This window comes from Cryptomeria japonica, chromosome 7 (assembly GCF_030272615.1).
Source record: "Cryptomeria japonica chromosome 7, Sugi_1.0, whole genome shotgun sequence".
Classification (NCBI taxonomy): domain Eukaryota; kingdom Viridiplantae; phylum Streptophyta; class Pinopsida; order Cupressales; family Cupressaceae; genus Cryptomeria; species Cryptomeria japonica.
This window is the reverse complement of record NC_081411.1, coordinates 565,158,417-565,181,778: the sequence shown is the minus strand read 5'-3', so window position 1 is coordinate 565,181,778 and position 23,362 is coordinate 565,158,417.

Here is a 23,362-nt window from a genome sequence, read left to right as displayed (position 1 = left end):
TATTATCACTGTCACCAACCAGGACACATTGCTCAGTTTTGCAGAGGAAAGAAGAATCAACCGGTAAATCAACCTGTTGGCCGGAAAGAGAAGAAAGTTGATATTGAGGAAACCAGAGCTGAAATGAATAAAATCTAGAGGAAGAAATTTGATGAGGAGTCTTTGGATCAGTCTCATTCTTCACCTAGTGTGGATAACCCTTCACCGGTAAACTAAGTTATCTATACAACTTGGGGAGAGCTTATTGTCAGATCTTTAGAAGAACCCATGGATGAAGTGCGGTAAGTCAAATTTGTATATTTTGATACATTTTGATGTTATTAAGTGTTTTCAGATCATAACTAGTAGAAATAATGTATCTTTGGAAACCGGTAATATATATCAGTATATTACGTGAAGTTTTAGGGTTTTACCGGTAGTAGCATTTGATGCGGTAGATAATGGGCAAATAAAAGGAACTTTTTGAATGTTATTTGTCACATTGCATTCGTAAGAGCATGTGAAGAGCGAATAGAGAAGAGCATAACTTGTGTTTGTAGCATCTAACTTGTTTGATCAAGATTTGAAGTGATCTGGTGAGATTTGTGATCGACAATCGATTAAGAGAACTTTGTCAATGTCTGGAACCCTAGTTGTGGAAACGATAAAAGGTATTTATCCATGAATTTTGTTATCTATTTCTAAAGTTTTATTTGTTGAAAATGGATACACCACATCTAGTTGATGTTACTGATAGGCCACGACCTGGATTTAAAAGGCACCCGTTTAAATCTGAAGAAACTGATCTTGTCGAAGCCCTATCCGAAATTCCTTATGGTGTATTGCATGTTGAAGATGTTAGATCGTTTTATCACTGTAAATTGGAAGATTTGGGTATGACTACTATTTTTGATCAATATAGAGCACTGTGTGATGAGAATGGTATTTTGAAGGATCAATACAAAAAGGTTACCGATAAAGGGTTTCATCATGCACTTAATTTCATTGATGATTTTGTAGATGAACATGTTAGATACATTCTTAGCAAGATTCATGATTAGCTAAGGTGGCTCAACTGACCACATAAGATTACCAAGGAAGCTATTCAAGTAGTCACTGGATTTTGTGCCACCGGTGAGGTCTCAGTTTTGAGATCTATTTTGAAGAATGATGTAGAGAACTTGATAGAATCTAAGTGGGATGACAGAGCTATGACGGTGAACAATATCAATGATCCGGCAGTAAAGTATGCTTCTATGGTTATCATTTACCGGATCTACTATTCTAGCAGGATGAACAACATCCCTGTTGCTGCTATTCACACTGCCTACTAGATGATAAAGGAAGCTGTTGACTATGACTTGTTAGAGGCATTGAGGAGTCAACTTGTGGTGAACTTGGAATCTGTTAGAAAAGATAAATGGTTAAGGTTCAAATTTGGTCAATTAATTCTTGGTCTATTCTTTTATTTTCAAAATTATTTCCTCGGTATTGAAGATATTCAATGGATTGAAGGCACTCCAGCATTAGTACAAATGAAGAACAACATTAGGATGCTTGGTAATGATTTTGATAAGATTGCATGGGGATATTTTAAGGAATTTTAGAAGAAAATGCATGCAAGGGAGAGAATACCAACAGATGTTGTCAACCGGTATGAGGACACTATATGTTTTATGGTTAATACAGACACTTGCATGATGGAGGCAATTGAGCCTTGGACTACATGGGTTTTACCCATGGGATATGAAGTTGATAAGGAACTTCTGATTGCATATGCAAATCATTTGCTTGGACAACCAGTTGATACCACAACAAAGAGGTTTGGCACTTACAAGGAAAAATACCTCCAAGTGCACTCTGAACTCCAAAATCCGGTTATAGCAAAGAAAGCTAGAAAGGAGGTTGAAGATTTTGCTGAGAAAGCAGGATTTACTAAGGAGGCCATAGCTGAAGCAAGAGCTAAACATGTTGCTCAACAAGCTGCAACATCAAGCACTCCCACTGGTATGCAGACAAGAGCTGGAAAGGGGTAAGTGCACAAAGATGGTGGTCAAAAAGGGGGGTATAAGTGGACACTTTTTTCTGAAATCAGGTGAACCTAAAATTGAGGCAAAATTTGAAAGTCATCCACTCAAGATATGAAGATATTCAAAGAACAAATATTGTAGTACTCTGAATTTAGTTTCTAAACTACTAAACTTTTTCAAAATTGGATAAGATTAAGGGGGTCAAATAATTCGCGCACAAAAAATTGACCCTGATTTTTTTTGAAAAACATAACATAGTGACTGACGTGTGCATCAAAAAAGTCATAGTTAGATTTAGTATTTTGACAAATCCTTTGGCAGAAAGATAGTTAAGAGTGAGCACTAGAAGATGTGTATTTTTTATAATTTTTTGTTGAGTATTTTTTTTTATGATTTTTCCAATCGAGCACATCCTGAAAATTAGGTACCTATTCATGCGCGAAGCATAAGTTGCACTAAACAAATCGAAAATACAATTTTTTTTTTTAAAAATTGTAAAGAATCAAGTGCACTATAATAACATATAAAGTTTTTTAAATTTGGATAAGTATATCAAAATTTATTCAAAAAATGGTGAACCTATGTCTGTGAGAACTATGGAGACATTGGTAAGAAATTCAATAATAATATGCTATTGTTGTTCAAATTGAAAAAAAATTATATGGTTAGAAAGCTCGGAAGAGGGGTAAAAATATGGTGGAAATTTTTATAAATACCCACTTGATGAAGTGTAAACCTGATGATGACAAAGTCGATAAACCAAGTTCATAAAATAAAACACATAAAAAAAGAGAGAAATGGAGGGAAATCAAACTTCCAAACCGTAGCTTTGTCATCCAGGCCTATTTCCAAGCCTAAACAGTCAAAAGCCCGTACAGGGTACTTATGGTTTAAAAAGCGCGTATGGGGTACTTATGGTGTAAGAAGCGCATACACGCTCTTTTTACTATAAACAGGGCATACACACTATTATATAAAATGATATTCTAAATATAATATGTGTATATACATATAATATATGTAATATATAATATGTGTATAATATGATATTGTATATATAATATGTGTATATACATATAATATATAATATTTATATATATGTATAATATATTAAGTATTTATACACATGTAAGTGTATTGTCTCTCTCTCTCTCTCTCTCTCTCTCTCTCTCTCTCTCTCTCTCTCTCTCTCTCTCTCTCTCCCTTCCTCCATACCCCATCCCTCTCTCTCTCCCTCCCTCTCTCCCCTTCTCCCTTCCTCCATACCCCATCCCTCCCTCTCTCCCCTTATCCATTCCTCCACACCCCATCCCTCTATTGCTCTCTCTCTCCCCTTCTCCCTTCCTCCATACCCCATCCCTCTTTCTCTTCTTCTCTCCCTCCCTCTCTCCATACCCCACTGCAACTGTGTCTGCACTTCTATAGAAGTAAGTGAATTTATTTCTTGTCTGCAACTTCCTCTTTGATTTTTATCATGTATGCTCTCTTAAGAAAATTGATTGATGGATTTGTGTGTGTATATTGAATAAGAGGAATAGGGTTTGAAATTGAACCACAGGTGTATTACCGTGACAAACAAGGAAATCTGCAACAATATTCTTCTCGAATGTGTTTTTAATGAGGAGAGCAGATGTGGAAAATAGTGTCAACAAAGCAACATGATGAGTCAGAGTACCTGCAGTATGTTTTTCAGAGGAAACAACAGATAGGAAGAGAAAGAGGGAGAGTAACATAGATGATGTCCTGGAGAATGATAGTGGTGGGTAAGCGAGAGTTCCCATGTTGTTACACAATGCCTGTGACCTAAAGAAATTAAAGTTTGTTGTATGCATGGCAGTGGTAGTATATGATGGTCATCACTTGTCAAACAGCTTGGAACGGTACATACCCATGAAAGAAATCAAGTGTGTAATTCCTATAGTCACAATCGAGATCAGTCTTATAACAATGCAAATTTAATAGCATCATATGTTTTAGAACTTAGGCAGTACTCTTAGGGTTAGGTCAAGCTCTTACACTTGCTTTTTAGCGGAGCCTCATTGTTTGTTCACTTGGAGTCTCGTTGACTGATGGATTTGTGTGTGTATATTGAATAGGAGGAATAGGGTTTGAAATTGAACCATGGGTGTATTACCATGACAAACAAGGAAACCTACAGCAATATTCTTCTTGAATGCGTTTTTAATGAGTAGAGTAGATGTGGAGAATAGTGTCAACAAAGCAACATGATGAGTACCTACAATATGTTTTTCAGAAGGAAACAACAAAGAGGAAGAGAAAGAGGGAGAGTAACACAGATGATGTCCTGGAGAAGGATAGTGGTGGGTATGCGAGAGTTCCCATGTTGTTACACAATGCCTATGACCTAAAGAAATTAAAGTTTTTTGTATGCATGGTAGTGGTAGTATTAGAGGTCGTATTGTTTCCTAAGAGGTCATATGGTGTCTTGTGACCCCTTAAGACACCATATAACCCCTTAAGACACAGGACACCATATAACCCCTTAAGACACCATACGACCCATAACAACACCATATGGTGTCCTAAGGGGTAATAGGATGTCATATGACCCCTCGTGACACCAATGACCCATAACAACACCATATGGTGTTCTAAAGGGTCATATGGTGTTCTATGACCCCTTAGGATACTATTTGGTGTTGTTATAGGTCATATGGTATGCTAAGGGATAATATAGTGTCATATGACCCCTTAGATGTTGTTAGGGGTCATATTGTGTTCTAAGGGTCATATTGTGTCCTGGATTTGATATCTCTTCCCCTCTCTCTCTCTCTCTCTCTCTCTCTCTCCCTTCCTCCATACCCCATCCCTCTTTCTCTTCTTCTCTCCCTCCCTCTTTCTCTTCTTTTGTAATTCCTATAGTCACAATCGAGATCAGTCATATGGTGTACTGTGTCCTCTCTCTCTCTCTCTATACCCCATCCCTCTCTCTTGTTCTCTCCCCATCCCTCTTCCTCCATACCCCATCCCTCTTTCTCTTCTTATGTAATTCCTATAGTCACAATTGAGACCGATCATATGGTGTCCTCTCTCTCTCTCTCTCTCTCTCTCTCTCTCTCTCTCTCTCTCCCTCCCCCCTCTCTCTCTCCCTCTCTCCCTCTCCCTCTACCCTACTCTCCCTCTCCCTTCCTCCATACCCCTTCCTCCATACCCCTTCTTCTCTCCCTCTCTCTACCTTCTCTCTCTCTCTCTCTCTCTCTCTCTCTCTCTCCTTACCTCTCTCTCCCCCTCTCCCTCCTTCCTTCCTCTCTCCCTCCACCCTACTCTCCCTCTCCCTTCCTCCATACCCCTTCTTCTCTTCCACCCTCCCCCTCTTCTGTCCCTCTCTCCCTCCCTCTACCTCTCTCCCTCTCTCTACCTTCCCTCCCCGCCTCTCTCTATCTCCCTCTATCCCTCTCCCTCTCCCTCTCCCTCTCCCTCCTTCCCTCTCTCTCTCTTCCTCTCCCCCCCTCTCTCTCTCTCCCTCTCCCTCTCCCTCCTTCCCTCTCTCTCTCTCTCTCTCTCTCTCTCTCTCTCTCTCTCTCTCTTCCTCCCCCTCCCCCTCCCTCCCCCCTCTCCTCTTCCTTCCTCCCCCTACTCTCCCTCTCCCTTCCTCCATACCCCTTCTTCTCTCCCACTCTCCCCCTCTTCTCTTCCTCTCTCCCTCCCTCCTTCCCTTCCGCCCCCCCTCCTCTCTCCCTCCCCCCTACTCTTCCCCCTCTCTCCCCTCTCTCTCTCTCTCTCTCTCTCTCCCTTTTCATTCACATATTTTCTACTACCAATAGTGTGTATGAGGTACTGAAACTATTAGTTCACTGCCATGCCATAACTTTTTTAAGGCAAAGGAGTGCGTACGGGGTACTGAGCCCATTATTCGCTACCCTACGATAACATTTTTTAGGATTAGGAGCGCGTACAGAATGGGAAAAAAGAACATCGTTGGGCTTGCCAACATTTTATGGACTAACAACACATACACAGTTATTAATGTAGTGCGTACATGGTACATAGACATAGTTTTAGTTGCCCAAGAGCCTCAATGGCCTCAAAAGAAGTTTTTGAGGTTGTTGAAGGCCCCACTGGAACTGTGTCTGCACTTCTATCACTATTTTATACATACAAGTGAATTTTTTGGTTTTGCATGATTTCAAATGATTGAATTGTTGTTCTTATTAGTTTTTGTCAATAGTATTGTGATTGTTTAATAGTTTGATTCCAAAAAATAGTGATAAGATGCATATTTATGGTTATTTGTTTGTTTATGAACTTTTGTTTACATATATATGTAATATGATTCTATTTAAGACAACCGATATCAACCATGGGAAAGAACAAGTGAGGAACAATGGAACAATGAGAGGCTCAAAAGGAAAGACAAAGGCAACGTATGAAGAAATTGCGTGACATAAGAACAATGGGAGAAGAAGGTATGTCATCCTCAACATCTCAATTCGATTTACCAAACAAATATAATGCACCTAATGCAATTGAAGAAGAGACATTTGATTTACCGTATGAGCCTAATGCAATTGAAGAAGATACCGCATTGAATAATCAATTAAATGATGAACATATTACACCTTCTCTACTTGATGAATTGAATGTACATAATGCACATATGTTAACACCTCCTAGAATCATTCGTAGAAAACCAAAGTATCTAATTGACATTGATGAGAATATATTGAAGCCAATGCACAATAAAATGAATGAACGAACTTGTAGGAGAATGGTTAAGAGAATATGGCAAAACTATTTTGAAAACTTAAATCAAACCACAAGATGTCAATTATTTGTTCAAATGATTAAAAATTTGAATTTTAGAGAGACAATGAAAATTCTAGGCCTAAGATCATTTGAAAATAACAGTGAAAGAACTATTGTGAGAAATCTATTTGATGCATATCAAGCTATTGGTTCAAAATCACATACTAAAGATTCTAATGCTACTCGACGTGTCATTACATCAACCATAATGAGCAAGAAAATAAAAAAAGATCGTTTGATAAGCAAAACAAGTAAGTCATTAAACATTAGTAGAACAACATTAAGTAAAGCATAAAAGAGGTGGGAAAAAATAGAGGAACCTAACAATAATTCTCTTTAGGCATTCTCGGGTAGACTACCACGCAAAGACAAGGCTGTTGTTGATACACTAAAAACATTAATTAAATTTTTTTGGCACGACAACACAAGAGTTTCACCCAACCAAAGAGATGTTGTTAGAAGGTGAATTGGGTCTACAAATCATGAGCCACATGCCAAACACTATTTGGATATGACTCAAACTAAATTTTATGAAAGATTCCTTCAAAAGTTTCCTCAAATAAGAATTTCTCAAAGATTTTTTGAAATGGCAAAACCTTTTTATATTAAAATTAATCATGTGTGCACCATGTGTTGTTGTAGGATGCATATTGAATTTTCCATGCATTATTATATTTTTTGTCATATTTGTTCTATTTTGCACACTAACGATGTTTTGCAGGAATGTAATATACAAGCACATCAGTGGATTTTGACCATGTATCCGACCTAGTGGATTCAGGTGATTTTTTGAGTTAATTTTTTTGCAAGTATTCTTTTTGGTTCATTTTGTTGTACATCATACTTTATTTTTGGTATTAATTAACACTTTATAAAATGCAGGTCATGTGTATGCAGTTGTTGTAGAAGAGAACAATGAAGAAGGAACAAATTACTATTTGTGGCATTGTGTTGAGCCAAAAAGAAAATTGACAACCACAATCATTGACGGAGAGGGTATTGAGTACCCAATAGGGTTTGTTGTCGTGATAGGAACATGGCTTTGGAGATACCCTAACAAGGATTTTGATGTATGGTATGACTCTCGACATTTCGACGCTTTGGGATGCATGACAAGGGCATGCCTAGCATAAACCTTCCCACCTGGACGCGCTCGTGATGTCGGTTTGTGCACACGATGAACTGAATCAATTCTAGCCAATCTTGCAACTTTGAATTGCATGCAACTGACGACTTTTGTAGCAAGCGAAAAAATGCTACCAATTGAAAATGGCTTGGATTCATCAAAAACCGAGATAGGAAATTGTAGAGGATCCTCACGCAACCCCACAGGTTCAAACGGATCGACCATATGTGTCCTGAATTTTAAGAAATAGTCCGTCAAATTTTGATAATTTTTTGGACTCATGGCACTTGAGAGATCGCACCGGTATGGTATGACTCTTGACATTTCGATGCTTTGGGATGCATGAAAGGGGCATGCCTAGCATAAAACTGCCCACCCAGACGTGCTCACAATGTCGGTTTGTGCACATGATGAATCAAATCAATTCTAGCCAATCTTGCAACTTTTCATTGCATGCAACTAATGGTTTTTGTAGCAGGCAAAAAAATGCTACCAATTGAAAATGGCTTGGAGTTGTCAAAAAATGAGATAGGCCATTGTAGAGGAGCCTCACGTGGCCCCATGGGTTCAAACAAATCAACCATATGTATCTTGAATTTGAAGAAACAGTCCGTCAAATTTTGACAATTTTTTGGACTCATGGCACTTGAGGGATCGCACCGGTACGGTATGACTCTCGACGTTCCAGCGCTTTGGGATGCATGATAGGGGCATGTCTAGAGTAAACCTGCCCACCCATATGCTCTTGTGACGTCAGTTTGTGCATATAACGAACCGAATCAATTCTAGCCAATCTGGCAACTTTGCATTGCGTGCAACTGACGGTTTTTGTAGCAGGCATAAAAATGCTACCAATTGAAAATGGCTCTGACTCATCAAAAAATGAGATAGGCCATTATAGAGGAGCCTTACACAACCCCACAGATTCAAAATGATTGACCATATGTGTCCTGAATTTGAAGAAACAGTCCATCAAATTTTGACAATTTTTTGGACTCAGGGCACTTGAGAGATCGCACCGGTACGGTATGACTCTTGATGTTCTGGCACTTTGGGATGCATGAAAGGGGCATACCTTGCATAAACATGCCCACCTAGATGCGCTTGTGATGTCAGTTTGTGCACACAATGAACCAAATCAATTCTAGCCAATCTGGCAACTTTGCATTGCATGCAACTGATGGTTTTTGCAATAGGCGAAAAAATACTACCAATTGAAAATGGCTTTGACTCATCAAAAAATGAGATAGCCCATTGTAGAGGAGCCTCACACGACCCCATGGGTTCAAACGGATTGACCATATGTGTCCTGGATTTGAAGAAATAGTCTGTCAAATTTTGACAATTTTTTAGACTTAGGGCACTTGAGAGATTACACCGGTACAGTATGACTCTCAATGTTCCAGCTCTTTGGGATGCACAAAAGGGGCATGCCTAGCATAAACCTACCCACCTAGATGCACTCGTGATGTAGGTTTGTGCACACGATGAACCAAATCAATTCTAGCCAATCTGGCAACTTTGCATTGCATGCAACTGGCGATTTTTGCAGCAGGCAAAAAAATGGTACCAATTGAAAATGGCTCCAACTCATCAAAAAATGAGATAGGCCATTGTAGAGGAGCCTCACATGACCCCACGGGTTCAAACGGATTGACCATATGTATCCTGGATTTGAAGAAACAGTTTATCAAATTTTGACATTTTTTTGGACTCAAGGCACTTAAGAGATCGCATCGGTATGGTATGACTCTTGATGTTCTGGCACTTTGGGATGCACGATAGGGGCATGCCTAGCATAAACCTACCCATCTGGATGCACTCACAATGTTAGTTTGTACACACAATGAACAAAATTTAACCATTGCGAGCGTGAGGGTGCTCTCGCACCAAACACATATTGTTGTTTATATTCATATTGTCTATTTTTGTTGTTTGTATTCATATTGTTGATTACATATGCAAATATTCATTTAAATTTATAAAATGGCAGCCACCAAATACAACGAATACACAATAATGAACTGAATATAAGGAGTTTTGTAGGGTTAATTCAACATTTTAGAAATTTTATCAAATCATATTCCACGATTGCAATGTTTTATATCGTATATTTTTGTTGTTGATATTCATATTGTTGATTATATATGCAAATATTCATTTGAATTTATAAAAGGACAACCACAAAATACAACAAATACAAAATAATGAGCTCAGTACATATTTATTGGATCGAATATCGATATTTATATATATAAAAGAGGCATGTCTGCCAAGTCAATACAAGTATTACAAAAATGTGGCAAATGCCATGTCCAAATCGATATACAATAAAAATGTAGAATATATCTACATGTATTGGTCATTCTATGACCAAAACTAACACTATATGATCCTAAACTTGTGGTGGATCATCAAAATCAAGCCTCTTTGATGCAGTATGCGGCTCTATAGATGGCTGTAAAACCACAATTCAAAAGCCAAGTTAGAATTCTTTTGTAGAAAATAGTTCACAATTAACAACATAACTATGCATTTAACTTTAATTCCTTTGCAATTGAAATGTAGATTACCTCATTGGCTGATATAGGAGCTAATGTCTTCGCTCTCCTCTCCTTCTCACTCTTAGGAGTTTTCTTGAAGACATACTTAAATGGATCCACGTTATGGCCATACTGCGAAGGGGTCTATTGTAGATTAAATGTATAATTAATACAATATACTAACATAAATATATCAAAAACACTTAAAAGCTATAATATAGAGAACAATGACGTACCTGTGCCTAAGATGCTTCTCCAATGGACTGAGGATGGCTCACCATCGATGTAGAAATTGTCGCTATTACCTATACAAAAAATGTTCAAAGATTAAATACAATTAATATAATGATAAGTATTGAAGGTTAAAAATAATTAATTTTACATATCAAACAAAAGTGTATCGGATCCTGAGATGCTTCTCCAGTGCATGGAGGAGGGTTCTCCATTGATGAAATAGGTATGGATATTTCCTGTATGAAAAAATTATAAGATTATAATATATCACAAGTTCACATGTATGCATGCATATAATCATGAAATCAAGAAAATAAAGTAGAGATACATACCTCCGCCCTCTCTTGATCCACGGGCAAATCAGGTGCTTTCAACAAGTGTACATCTAAAAATGTGCTCAATTACCTTCTTCCCACATTTTGCCGTCTTCGAGGAATTCTTTTTCTTAGGACGAGCCCTAGACGCAGAGGGGGTACCCTAAAAAAAATAAATTAAGATGAGATATTAGTATAGATAATAAATTAAACATAATTTTAAAAATCTAAAATGAAATGACTTGCATATTCCATCAAAACAATACATAAAAAGGGTTGTACAAAATATGATACCGTATATACTTGTAGGCCAAAATCGATTGCTAAGAGCGTGATGTCATCAATCTAGGACATTTCATCCCCTATCAACACCTACAAAAAAATTGGACCAAGCATTAAAGATAGTTAGTATATCTTATGTTTTTTTGAATTCAAAGTGTATTATTCTATTTTAACATGTTACAAAATTTATACCTCAGGCATCGAAGTTGCAACTATAGTAACTCGGGGAGGAGTATGGGATACCGCTGCTGCATCCTGAAATGCATATTATTTGTCTCAATTTAAATCGATGTATAAATGAAAATTCATTTATGTAATTACAAATTTAAAGTGACTGATAAATAAAATGCTATGAATTCAAATCAACACACCTGTGTCTCTCGCTCATGGGCAAACACCATGTCCATCAACTCATTTGTCAGCGTGAAATCCTCAGCCGTGTGGGCCTGACATCTACTCCCACAAATCATGCATAGATGAGATGAGGATCAATCTGCACTGGCTACATCATCTATCCCCAAGCATATCCCCAAGCAACTGACACACATATGCTGGATGGGCTCTCTGTCGCCACCTAATGGCTCATCATCCAATACAATAGGGTGTGCTAATGACGTCCCATGCTGGATGATGGCACCAGTCAACGCTGTGGACAACCTGATGCACCTTGGGTTTTGGTGCTAGGGGCACTGACTTTCCACGGGTAATCGCCTACGGGCTCCAGGTCTATCTTGGGTAGAGCCACCACCTCTACCATGGAACTCTCTCATGTCAAAATAGTTTGGGCGCACATTGAGCACAAACTCACAATATACTTTTCTCAAAAAATATAATGGCACCTAGTAATTATTACAAGGTGGATCATCAAAGACCATCCACCACCTCAGCCAAAAAAGATTCTTCATCTGCACATTGGTACACCAATGTATGAGAAACCTCTTTGCATTGAGGTAATGACTGACCAGTTTTGGGATCAATGAAAAGGGAACATATTTGTTGTTTAGTAATATTTTTGTTTTTTACTCCATCGTATGATAGCCCATCGACATAGAATTGACAACACCTATCCCTAAAGCTTCCCCATTTGGTAATTTGTGTGGAAACAACTATGGCACCACTAGCTAATGTTTCTAGGCTAGTGGCGAGGGATTGATGATGCTCAAGTTCAGAAGTTTTCAATTTAACAATTTGTCTATTGATTTTAGACGTATTTTGTCCTAACTGATTAATTAATTGTTCCTGTGTTTCAGGTGTGCGGTCAAAAGGAGGAATTGGGGGTTGTTCTTGTGTGTTTTTAGGAGGTACATTTGGTTGTTCTTGTGGGTTTTCAGGAGGTGCATTTGGTTGTTCTTGTTGTGGATTAGAAGAATTTGGTTTTTGAAACAAAAAATTAAAAAACCTAATCAAAATTAATGAAATTAAATTCAAAATGTAAAACAAATTGAACAAACGGGAAAGAAAGACAAAATTAAATAAAAACTAACCTTGATCCATAGCTTGGAGGACAAAGCTAGCACCCTGTTTGCGGTTTAGGAGAGGAAATGGAAAAAAAAAAATGATGTAAAAAAACGCTATTCATGGGTAAATGAGACCCATTTTTTTTTTTTAACTTTTTTTAACAAGCACCGCGAACGTGGTTATATTTGGATTATTAGCTTGTACACACTCATTTTCCTATGAGCAGCGCATATGTGCTCATTTTCCTAGGCGTAGCGCATACGCGCTCATTTTCCTAAAAGAAGAGCGTACGCACTACCTTTTCTAGGCTCGGGAAGAACAAACCTAAGCGCGTATGTGGGAATTTCAAATTTTAAAACCGTGTATGCGCTGCTTGTTTTTCCATGTTTTTTTTGGGTGGTGTCCACTTTTCTAACCACCATCTTTGTGCACATACCCAAAGGAGAAAGCTGCAAAAAAAGAAAAGCCAGCAGCTATTAAGAAAGAGAAACTGACAAAGAAACCTTCTAAGATTCAATTCCGGAAGAAGGGAAAGATTGTTGATCCACTTGCTGAACCGGTAAATTCTGACAAAAGGAAGAAACAATGGGAAAAGAAACTGATACCTATTGATGAAGAGGCAACCAAATATGAGGAAGATAAGAAAGCCCTAAGGGCTAGTTTCAAAAAGCCTAAGGTTACCAGAAATTCAATTGTTAAATCTTCAAAGAAACCGGTAACATTACATGATACTTGTGAGAGAATGATTATGCTTATTAAAAATTATGGAATTTGTAAAGGGTTAAATTTATTGTTTAATCATTTGACTAAAAAAGAACAAATAGAAATTGAAGATGTAGTTGTATATAGTATGGATAAATTTAGTAAGGCCCTTATTGAATTGCAAGGGCAAATTCCAAATTCTTTATACAATAAAATTAATGCCAGATGGCAAGCTGCAATGAAGAAGGATAGAGAATTTGTTGAGTATACACTCAAAAATCTTCAACCAGAGGCCACAAAGGAAGAATTAGATCATATTTTGTTGAATGTAAAATCTTCCTTTAGATCTAAGAAAAGACTGACAAGGATGTTAATTGTTGAGACCCAATCAGTCCAGAAAGAGACCGACATTTTGATAAAGAAATCTTTGGGTCTAATTCATATTGAAGAGGAAGAAGATGAGGAAGATGAACCTGAAAAGCTTAAGGGTGAAGATTATCCAGAAGGTGTTAAACCTACTAATCTTGAGCCTGATGACATTGTGATGGGAGATCAACCATTAGATGATCAACTGGCGAACGCACTAACTGAATTGGTGATTATACCTGATGATGACAATGGTGATAATATTGGTAATACTGCTGATAATATAGATTTATATGATGTTGATGATCAAATGCCTGAACAACATGAACAAAAACAAGAACAAGATGAAAATAAAGATGAAGAAGAAAAGAAGGATGAGGAGCCATCGATAGATAATCAAACTATAGATACACATCTGCCATCCATAATAGACATTAATGAAGAAAAGAAAGAAGAAAAGACTAAAGAAACAAAAAAGGAAAAGGAAGAGGAGAAAACTGAAAACAAAGAGGAAACAAAGGAGATGATGATAGAAAAGACTGAACCTATAGTGACACCTTTGTCACTTGATTCTAAAAAGAAATTTATAGATGAAGATGATGATGCATTAAGCATCCAAGGACCCTTAGACATGGATAAATTGAGTTCTGTTGAATTTATGGAGATTGCAACAACCATGCAATCCCAGGCACAAAAGAAGAGACTTAAGGAGCAATAGAAGGAGGCAGAGACAATAAGAAATGGAGTAGAAATTTTGTCTAGTCTCCTACTAGAGACTAATACAGGTAATTTTGTTTTTCCTTTTGGCAAGCTTGGTCAACTTGTTTCTGATGTTGGAGAGCAGATGAAGTCATTAGAGGATGCAACTTATGTGAGCATTGAGAAGAATTACAAGAAAAAGAGGATAGACAAATTAATGACTAAAATTGATAAAGGGAAAGTTGCTCTCACTGCCAATAAGGACTATTTGATAGAAGCACTTGAAACTGGAGGTAAAATCCTCTTTACTGTTTCTAAATTTTCATTATTTTGTGCTGATCTGAAGAAGAAGAAGGAGGAAGAAGAAAAAGAAATTGAAGTTCATAGTGAGTCATTTAAGCCCCTTAATGACTTTGTAATCAATTTTGAATGATCTGTTGTTGAACTTTAGCATAAGTCGAAAGTATATGAGCAGGAATAGGTGAAGAGAGTCAGATCACTGCAGGAATTACAAACACAATTGATTCCCAAGGTGGAGATCTTGCAGAGAGCTTACAAGGAAATGGAGGCAATCCTTGCTACACTTGAGATGAGCACCTTATATGCAATGGAGGAACTTGCCGGATAGACACATACTCATGTGGGGATCACTGAAACCATTTTGGAGACATGGCATAATGATTTTAAATAGTTGAATAAGAATATCATTTGTTAAGGAACATTTGTAGAATGATCAAAGATTAATTGATTAAGAATTATGAGGAAATTCAAATTAAGAATTATGAAATAGAAGAAAAATATTAATTTAGAAGAATAAAATTAGATTAATTAAATAATTAACATTATTTAATTAAGAAAGTCGATGAACAATTAGTAAAATTGGAGTTTGCAAGTACAATTTCAAGTTTATACGTGCATACCTTTACAAAGGTCACCAAATTTTTCTTGTAGATGTCTTAAAAACTTAACCAAGTAATTTTTATATTTAAAATTTACACTTGATATATATACACACTGAGTCTAAACTTTAAATTTAAAAATTAATTGGTTAGTTACATACAGATTTATATACATATATGCATGCATGCATACACATGCAAACATTCATATTTATACATACACACACACGTATACATGTATATGTATATATGCATATATATGTACATATACATGTGTGTGTGTGTGTGTGTGCACATATATATTTATGTATATACATATGTACCTGCATACATATTGTATGCTTAAAATCATAATTGCTTAACTAAAAATAATAAGGAAAATCACGAATCCCTATTCTAGCTAATAATTCAAACAACATCAATAGAATAACACAATCAAATCAATAAAGATGTAAAATATCAATTAAGACTCCCTTTTCCATGATTGCATATGGCTTCCATTGTTCTTCTCTTCTTTGTGGTATGATGGCTCTTAGATATTAAGCTAGCAACCTACAATTGACACAAAGATTCGAAGTTCGTGATTGTTGAAAAATGGAGATTTGAATGCTCAATTTATAGATTATTGGAGAAGATTGATTGAGATGTGGAACTTAGGTGAGCTCACATGTTGATTGATAGTTGAAAGTTGTTGATTTGGAAGTGGAAATGAATTGATTGAATAGTTAATTGAGTTAACTGATTGAGAAAAAAGTTGATTGAAAGATGAAAAAGAATGATGCAATTAATCAATTAATTGAATTGATCAATTAAAATAGATTGAATTGTTAACTACTTGAAAGCTTTCTTGAAAAAAAAGCAAAGTGGAAGGTAGAAATAGAGATTGAAAAGATAATGATTTAATTAATTAATTAATTTAGCATGTGCTTGCACTTTGACTTTGATTTTCAATTTGATCTTTGTATGATACTTAATTCAAATATTGAATTTATTTTAAATTCAATTTGTTATTTGAATATATATTTAGAACTTTAACTTTGATTTTCAATTTGATTTTTGAAATCATGCACATGTATTTGAATTAGATGAATTTAGAAGAATATGAATTTGAATTTGGAGAATTAATGAAATTAGATGAAATTAGAAGAATTAGAATTAGAATTAGAAGAATTAATGAAATTAGATGAAATTAATGGAATTAGATGAAATTAGAATTTGGGGATTTGGATTTGGAATTAAAAAAATAAATTAGTTAATTAAATAATTTAATGAAACTATTTAATTATTTAGAAATTGAATTTAATGAAATAATAAAGATTATTTAATTAAAGGAATAAAATCATAATTAATTAAATAATAAATATTTAATTAATATTTTAAAAAGGGTCAATGATTAATTGATTAGAAATAGAAATTGAGAATGAATTTATTTAAATAATAAAGATTATTTAAATTGAAGGACTAATAATCACAATTAATTAAATAATAAATAATTAATTAACATTAGAAAATAGTTTTAATGAGTAGGTGATGATAGAATTGAAAATAGAATAATTAGTAAGATTATGAGGAAATACGAAATTAGAAGAATAAGATAATTAACTTAATCAAATAATTAAAGAGTTATTTAATCAATTAGAGGAATAATTGGTACATGATCAATGAGACATTTTTAGGTGTCTACATTTGCCCCTCTTTGAGAAAATGTCAGAATGACGTTGTTTCAAAGAAAACAAAAAATTCATGCCCCAGTATGCCCAAGTAATAGAGGTAGGATGCCCCCTTGAGAGTTTGTTTATGCATTAAAGGTATGAATGATCTCTCGAAAGAAGAAGAATGTGAGATAGAAGAATAATTAGTTGATTAGAGATAGAGATAGGTGATGTGAAGAGGACATTGAGATAGAATATGAGAGAATGAACCTTAGACTGAAATAGAATGAAATAGAATGAAAGATGAGAATTATAAGCAATTGATGATGATTGATATGAGATGATAGAATGATAATGATGATAATTCTGATACTTAATATAAGTACAGATCCAATAGCCAACAAGATGAGGGGGGGGGGTGGATTATACAAACTTAATCATCCATAAAACATCAGATTCAACCTTGGTAACATATATATCAGTCATATAACCAAAACTGTCAAACATGCAAACTCAAAAGCATATGAACAATATAAACCTCATAACACCAGATTTAACATGGAAACCCAAATAGGGAAAAACCACAGTGGGATTTCAGACCCACTAAGAAATATACTCTTCTAGAGTATGCTCAGTTAAAAGCAAATCCTATTAAAGATTACAAACACATTGCTAGATGTGACCTGGTTAAGGGATTTCCCTCAGATCTGTTAGGATCTTCACTTTGTTAGAAGTGACCTTGTCAAAGGATTTCAAACACTCAATCAGAATGTCACCTTGCTAGAGGATTTACATATAAGACTGTTAAGTCCACTCGGTTAAGAGATTTTCTGTCACTTTCACAAAATAACAGTAATAAAAATCTATCTGCAACTTCACATCTAAAATGCTAAAGAAGATTCTTATTTGCTCAATACAATCTAGACATAGAACTAATCTTGTCTATTTGCTGGGCTTCTATACTCTGTTTTTCTAACAGGTCTTCAAGCTTTTGTGCTCGATAATCACTATGTAGCATCCCTGTGCATACACTTGCCCGCATACATTGTTTATCAACAGTTTCCTATTTATAAACAATTAGGTAACCGCTTAATCTCCTTGATCACATTTCCCATGATCAATCATAGCCATCAGATCTTCAATCTTGTCTAGGTTCAATGCATCTTTCGATCTGAAAATGTTTTACCCTGCCTTGGAACTTGCATAATAGTCTTGGAACTTGTGCCAGGGTATTGCGGTTCAATCTAAGCTGTAGATCTTCATGCCGACTTTCCATTGCCTTAGATTCATTAACAAACTTCTTCCATGACTTACCAATCATTGATCTGCTCCAGCTCATCAACTTCTTTCATTAAATACCACATGTAAACATTTAATGCATTCTGTTATAGCTCGGTTACAACTCGGTAACAACTCGGTGAATACTAAACTTCACTCGGTAGACATTCCGCCTTCATTAACTGATAGCGATAACCTTAGGGTTTACCGACTAGGTTCTTTGCTTGATAACATAGTATAGTATTAACGTTTACATTTTACAACATATGTATGATGTTAAAACAATTTAAAACATCATGATCTCATCATTGTCTGACTTGGTAGTAGTTGCCTATTGAATACCTTATTCATCCCTTAATTCATCAAATTCTTTCTTGTGTCTTTTATCGACTTCTTTATAATCTTCATATCATACTTCTCAAGATATGGCAACATCATACTGAATTAGAAAATCAATTTCTTGACATCAATGAAAAAATAATAATATCAAGATAGTAAAACATCTTTAATCAGTTATGTCCATAATCATCAACAACCTTCTCAATATCCTTAAGAAATGCCAACAATCTTTCATTGTTTGTTATAATTCAATATTGCCAACAATCTCCCCCTTTGGCATTGATGGCAAAACCAATTGATTTGACCTTAATAGATTCGGATTGCTGTGATTTTGAAATGCTGAAATGCTCTCCCCCATACATTAGTCTTCTCCTATTTTCTCAGTCTTCTTTCCAATCTATAGTCTGCTCTTCTCCCCTTTCATAGGTATTCTCCCCCTTTCATAGGTATTCTCCCCCTTTGACAACAATGCCAAAAAGAAAATAACTAAAACATAATTTGTTTCTGTAAGAAGTTATTTCCTACTGTTGTGTATCAACTGAGTCTCGGTCAGAGCATTTGTCTTCAATTCCTGTTCCCTGTAATATTCTCTGTATTATTTCTAGTATTAAGTCCAGTACACTTTTAGAAAACATTCTAAAGTGTATAACTCTAGCATCAACTCCCAAAAGATATCCAATAGAGTCATCGAATTGATGCTTTCACCAAACTCGGTAAGTGAGTAGAAGATAGGGGTAGGACCCCTAACTTACTTCTGAGATATTCAAAAGTGTCCTTTGGTAGTGGCTTGGTGAAGATATCTGCTATTTGCTCCTTTGTGCTAACATATTCCAACACCACTTTCTTCTCTTGAGCTTCTTCTCTAAGATAATGATATTTGATAGATATGTGCTTTGTCTTAGAGTGCATAACAGGATTTTTTGAAATATTAATGGCACTGGTATTGTCACAGAATATAGTTATTGGCTCGGTAACTTTCTCATTTATAGCTTCCAACAGTTGTTTGATCCATGCAATGTTGGTACAATTCAATGTTGTAGCAACGTATTTAGCTTCTGTTGTTGACTATGAAACACATCCTTGTTTCTTGCTAAGCCAACTCACTAGTCTTTCTCCTAAAAAGAAAGCTCCACCACTTGTTCTTTTTCTATCATCAATGTTGCCTGCCCAATCAGCATCAGTATAAACTTTTAAATCAAAATCATTTTCTTTCTGATATACTAAGCCATAATCCTCTGTGCCTTTCAAGTATCTAAAAATTATTTTGATTGCTGTCATGTGTGTTTCGTTAGGATCTGCAGAGAATCTTGCAACTATACCTACTGCATGTGCTATGTCTGGTCTGCTGTGAACAACATATTGTAGTTTTCCAATCATGGATCAGTAGAGTGTCTCATCAACAGATGCAGATTCATCATTCTTTGATAATTTACAGTTGGTAGTCATAGGAGTACTTACTGGTTTTGAATCATCCATTCCAAATTTCTTCAAGATTTCCTTTATGTATTTGGATTGAGTAATGAAAATCTCATTTTTCATTTGCAGTATCAGTAAACCTATAAAATACTTTATCTCACCGATTAATGACATCTCAAATTCTTTTCTCATTTCATTTCCAAAGTTCTTGCATAAAGAGTCATTTCCACAAAATTTAATATCATCAACAAATATGATTGAGATCAGTATTCCATTTTCATCATTCTTCATGTACATGTTGTTGTTCTCATTTGTCCTTATAAAACCAATCTTAATCAAATAAGAGTGCAATCTTTCATACCATGCTCTTGGTGCTTGTTTCAAACCATATAAAGCTTTGTTCAACTTACATACCTGATCTTTATTAATGTCTTCAAAAAATCCTTCAGGTTGCTCAATGAAAACTTCTTCTTCTAATATTCCATTTAGAAATGCAGATTTGACATCCATTTGATATACCTTGAAGTTCTTGAAAGAAGCATAGGCCAACAATGTTCTTAGTCCTTCAAGTCTAGCAACAAGTGCAAAAGTTTCACCATAATCAATTCCTTCTTCTTGTGCATAACCTTTGCAAACTAATCTTGCTTTGTTTCGAATGACCTCTCCTTTTTCATTTAGCTTATTTCTGAAAATCCACTTTGTACTAATTACATTTTTGTCCTTTGGTCTTGGGATTAGTGTCCATGTGTCATTCTTCTTGATTTGATCAATCTCTTCTATCATAGAATTTACCCAATCTTCACTGTTAAATGCCTCTTTTACTATTCTCGGTTCAAATTCAGATATCAAACATGTGTTTTGTCTTAGTTTGTTCCTTGTCATCACTGGATCATCCTTATCTCCTAAAATCTGACTTGGTGCATGATGTCTTCTGACATACTTGGCTAATACAGGCTTGGTAGGCTTTGTATGATCTTCTCCATCACTCGGTAACTGGATATTTTCTTCATTTTCTTCAACAATTTTCTCGGTAGGACTTCTCGATTGTACATAGACAAATTCATCATAATATTCTGGTTCTTTGGAATTTCCTTCATCATTTCTTTCTACAAATTCATCAATTTTCACATTTACACTTTCTACTATTTTGTTAGATGATTTGATCAGACATTTAAATGCTTTGCTTCTAGAAGAGTAACCTAGAAACATTCCTTCTTCACTTTTCTGATCAAACTTGCCATTTCTATCATCTTTATGAACATAGCATCTACTTCCAAAGATTTTAAAATAACTAACATTAGGTTTCTTATCATACCAGATCTCATATGGTGTCTTCAAAGTACCTTTCTTCAATTGAACTCGGTTCAAGGTGTAAACAACTGTGCTTATTGCTTCTCTCCAAAATGTTTGTGGCACCTTCTTCTCAATCATCAATGTTCTAGCACAATCCACAATAGATTTGTTTCTTCTTTCAGCTATTACATTCTGCTGTGGAGTTCTTAGTGCAGAGACTTGTCTTTTAATACCATGATCATTGCAGAATAAGTTGAATTCATCAGATGTGAACTCTCCTCCTCTATCTGATCTAAGACATTTCTGTTGTCTTCCTGTTCCATTTTCAACTCTTGCCTTGTACCATTTAAACATTTGAAAAGCTTCTAATTTTTCTTTTAAAAACATTACTGACATCATCTTTGAATAGTCATCCACAAATAATATGAAATATTTATCACCATAATAACTTTGAACTTTCATAGGACCACAAAGATTAGTGTGCACTAGATCTAAAATTCCCTTAGAAGTGTAAGACTTACTTGTAAAGCTTGATCTTGTCATCTTACCCATCTAGCATCCTCGGCACATAGCATTCTCAAGTTTTTCAAGACTCGGTAGACCTCTTACTCTGTGCTTCTTACTTATCTTGATCAGGTTATCAAAATTTACATGACAAAACCTCTTATGCCATAGCCAGGTATCATCAATCTTTGCATGCAAACACTTATTCCGAGTTGAGTCAAGGTGAAATGTATTACCTTTTGTTTATGTCTCGGTAGCAACTAACTTTCCATTCTTGTCATGAACTTTGACAATTCCTTTCTGAAATTCTATTCAGTAACCTATGATGTTTAGCTGTGCTACACTCAACAAATTGTATTTCAAACCTTCAACCCAATAGACATCATTGCATCTAGCATTATCAAGAAGTGTTATAGATCCTTTACCTCTTATCGGACATGGTGCATCATTACCAAATCTAACATAGCCTCCATCATAATCTTCTAACATAACGAACTTGTGTTTATCTCCTGTCATATGATGTGAGCATCCACTATCTATAATCCAAGAATCATTAGTGTTTATGTGAGATATTAGGGCTTTTTCTTCATACCTTTCTTCATCTGATCCATCCTTGATAGCCACATAAACAACTTCCTCTGTATCAGTCTCATCTGATTTATCATCGTTAGATTCCTCATCAACTATTAAGCATGTCTTTCTATCTCTTCTTCTAAAGTCTTGGTGTCCTCTGTAATGGTTATCTTTCTATTTGTCATCTCGGCAATCTCTCTTTTTAGTAAAATCTTTGTTAGGACAGTTAGAAGCCATATGTCCAATCTTATCACAATTGAAACATTTCAAAGGTAGTTTTCCTTTATACTTACCTTTGCCTCTCGGTAACCTTTTGGCCAATAGTGCTTCAAACTCTTCTTGCTTTCTGATTTCTTCATACAGTTTGTGTACTTCTTCCATGTTCTTCCAAAATCTTTCACTTGCTCCACTATGATCTCCTTCATAGTACTTATACTTTCTTTCTTTGTAATCATTAGATTCATCAAGATGGAAAGAACTAAATGCAGATTCAACTTTATTTACCGAAGATCCACTATTATCAAAATTACTTAACTCAAATGCATGTAGCTTACCAATAGTAGCATCCAAGGAAATTGGCATATTAGGTACAGACCTCAATTCATTGATTGCTAAGACTCGGATTGCATAAGCTGGTAGAAGGGCTCTTAACAACTTACTTGTTATATCTTTTTCTTCAATAGTTCCACCTACTCCTTTGATTTGATTGACAATCTCCTTTAGTCTTGTACTGTACTGAGTTATGTTCTCACCTTCATTCATCCTCATAGATTCAAGTTGTCCTCTTAAACTGTCTACTTTTACTCTTTGAACATGTTCATCTCCTCCATATACTGATATGAGCTTATTCCACATTGCCTTTGCATCATTGCAACCTTCTAGATCATTAAACTCTGAATCGGTCAATG